This window comes from Penaeus monodon, chromosome 14, assembly GCF_015228065.2.
Source record: "Penaeus monodon isolate SGIC_2016 chromosome 14, NSTDA_Pmon_1, whole genome shotgun sequence".
NCBI classification, from domain to species: Eukaryota; Metazoa; Arthropoda; class Malacostraca; order Decapoda; family Penaeidae; genus Penaeus; species Penaeus monodon.
The window spans coordinates 47,906,119-47,909,470 of NC_051399.1; the positions used below are offsets into that span (position 1 = coordinate 47,906,119).

General features: G+C 37.6%; 3 non-coding genes across 3 annotated transcripts; 2 read left to right on the forward strand and 1 right to left on the reverse strand.

The window, feature by feature from the left end:
* The first annotated feature begins 644 nt into the window (after positions 1-644).
* Positions 645-763, forward strand: LOC119581352. The gene has a single exon (XR_005229497.1). It is a non-coding gene; the product is annotated as a 5S ribosomal RNA (ribosomal RNA).
* A 1,178-nt stretch (positions 764-1,941) lies between these two features.
* Positions 1,942-2,060, reverse strand: LOC119581449. The gene has a single exon (XR_005229575.1). It is a non-coding gene; the product is annotated as a 5S ribosomal RNA (ribosomal RNA).
* An 821-nt stretch (positions 2,061-2,881) lies between these two features.
* Positions 2,882-3,000, forward strand: LOC119581434. Its single transcript, XR_005229561.1, has one exon. It is a non-coding gene; the product is annotated as a 5S ribosomal RNA (ribosomal RNA).
* The last annotated feature ends 352 nt before the right edge of the window (positions 3,001-3,352 follow it).

Genomic DNA, 3,352 nt, shown 5'->3' on the forward strand with positions numbered 1-3,352 from the left:
AAAAATAAATAACTTGGAAAATAAGGGAAGACTGCCATCGTGTGTTTATTTCGTGCCCTGCCTCCCCCACTTGGCGTTTCCCCGGGTGGTGTTCTGGGACGCTGTGGTGCTCGGTGCTTCTTGGAGCTGTCCAGGGGTTTCACGACCCTGTGGATAGCACGCCGTCTGCCTAGCCTGCCTTGTGTTGGTGGCAGAGAGACGAGGCGGACCGGCGTAACATTATCATGAGCTAATAACAATAATAATGCGAATAATAATGAAAATGCTAGTATTAATCATAACAATACAAATACAACCAAAAATACTACTAATAAAAAAATAGTGGCAAAAATGTTTTATGAAAACATTTTATAATCGGCATCTCTGTTTATGGTTAGCTATATCATATAGCACTGTGCAAAAGAAGCAGCAATATTTTTACAGAGTTGCACAGGTCGATAGCGGTGATAGTAGAGTTAGAATTGCCAATACTGCCGATGGCGGTCGTTTGGGTGATGAATTTTACATTATGGGGGCAGATCTCAGTGACATGATTAGAATGTTATGTTAATCGAATTTGATGCAAAGGTAAAAGACACTTTATATAAGAATGTATAAGAAGTATTAGCACTAGGAGAAAACTGTCTAACGTATCCAAATTTTATGCCAACGATCATACCACGTTGAAAGCACCGCTTCTCGTCCGATCAGCGAAGTTAAGCAACGTTGGGTCTGGTCAGTACTTGGATGGGTGACCGCCTGGGAACACCAGATGCTATTGGCATTTTATTATATCCACTGAATATGTTAAGCATTTCATGATTATTTATAGTAGCTCTTCTTACATTTATATGAACAAATCAATTGATATTGCTACGCCAGTGGGTCTTTGTCTCTGTGCGAAACATGTGTTACCATGAAGGGACCTGGGCAAACATGACGCAGCTGGCTGTGAGCGGAGGAGCGGAGGAACAAGCCGAGAGACGCAGTTGGATGTTGCTCCTGTGAAGACCTCGTGTGTGCCCTTGTGACCTGATATAACTTTGTGTTGCCATGTTATAAGCTGTATCGTGCAGTGTGACATGCTGGTTTCCCCATGTATTGTGCCAATAGAAAAGTGTACGGGTAAATAACTTGTGTAAATAATGGAAAGACTGCCTTTTTGGTGTTTTTTTCGGGGCCCTGCCTCGCCCCTTGGGCCCTGTGGTGTTTTTGGGGACGCTGTGGTGCTCGGTGCCTCTTGGAACTGTTCAGTGTTCACGACCCTGTATATAACACGCCGTCTGCCTAGCCTGCCTTGTGTTGGTGGCAGAGAGACGAGGCGACCGGCGTAACAATATTATACTTCAGTTCATAGGAATTAGAGTAAAAGTCATCACTCTCGGAGAGAAGAATACAGAAAACGAACAGGAGAACTCATAGATGTAAATAAAGCAAGTGGGAAACTCTGCATTCTAAGCATTTTATTAAGTTTCTGATACTGAACAGATTTTGGCGGCAGATTTAGAAAGAAAAAATAATTGAAGCTGTAATAATAAGGATATTAATTGTGTTAGTAATAATCATATCCGTAATGGTATCTACAAAATAACAATACGTATAAATGGTTTTTAGTAAAGATAATAGTCTAATGAAAAAAAAATCATGATTAAGTTTCACTATATATTTATCATTTCTAATAGGATTATTACTAACACAATATCATTATTATTACAGGTTTATTTATTTCCAAAAATGCCGCGAAATCTATTTAGTATCTAGAATGCAGTATTGGATTTCATTTACTCGTACGATTTATCCTATCCGTTTTCTGCCTATTCTTTTTCCTCTTTCCGACAGCGATGACTTTTCATTTATTTCTTATTGACTGAAGCATAATTTCCATTCAATTTCTTACAGATAGAAGAGGAGCTGCAATAGTTTGTATAAAAATGCTTAGCATATTTAGTATACATAATAAAATGCCAACAGCATCTGGTGTTCCCAGGCGGTCATCCATCCAAGTACTCACCAGACACAACGTCGCTTAACTTCGCTGATCGGACGAGAAGTGGTGCTTTCAACGTGATATGATCGTTGGCGTACGTGTCAAAAGCATCCCAATATATGCGTGACATAAAATGAAGTTTATCGACACGGTTGATTTTCTCTCTCTTTTGTTGGAAATTTCTTTTTATCTGCCATGCAGTAACATATGATCACTCAAGCAAGTAAATCTAATTAAGGGTCACCATTCGTTTACGCAAACTGGAACATGCGATATTCATTTATGCCGATTCTCATTTCCGTAAATAAATCTCTGTTATGTTACTGCTATACGTGTGGGAGAGAACCGACGAAAAGCATGACTGTGTTAATGACAGTAATTGTCATAAGTTAGTAATAATAATGATGCTGAGAATAATAATGAAAATGCTAATAATAATCATGAAACAAATACAAAAAAAAGATAAAAACAACAATAGCGGAAAAAATGTTTTATGAAAGCACTCAAGGCTTGAGATTCAATAATAATCGGTATTTATTATGGTTAACTATATCATTTATCTGTGTGCAAGAGATGCAGTATAATGAGTACACTTTGAAAACTATATAAAATATCACATTACTCAATTTCTTATCATTACTTGTACACCTTGTATTCTTTACAAAGTTGCACAGCTCGATAATGAGTAAAAGGCTTACAATAAGTGCATGCAAGGGGTGACAATAGAGTTAGAATTGCCAATATTCCCGATAGTGGTCGATTGTGATTGATGTTTACATTATGGAAAAGATCTTCATGTTATGACTGGAATGTCATGGTCATGAAGTTTGATGCAAAACTAAAATATACGTTATATTAGAATGTATAAAAACGACGAGTAGTGAGACAAAACTGGCTAACGTTTCTCTGTACTTTGCCAACGATCAAACCACGTTGAAAGCACCGCTTCTCGTCCGATCAGCGAAGTTAAGCAACATTGGGTCTGGTCAGTACTTGGATGGGTGACCGCCTGGGAACACCAGATGCTGTTGGCATTTTATTATATATGATCAACATGTTATGCATTTCTTGACCACGTTTAACATCTCTTCTCATATTGGTATAAGAAATCCATTGAAATTATCATTTAATTTATTCGAAATACAGTAAAAGTTAACGGTGGCGAATTTTGAGAGGATAAACAGAAAATGGATAGGGGTATAACTAAAGTAAAGTGATAAAGATTGTTTGGTCAATAATAATTAGTAACTGGAAGGAAAGTTGTAGGAATTTGCTGCAAAGACTAAAGGAAAACTAAATTATAGATGGGCAATGCCATAATAATACAAATTGCTATTTCTTTCCCTAACAATCATACCACCTTGAAGTTAGCGTTTCTCGCCCGAT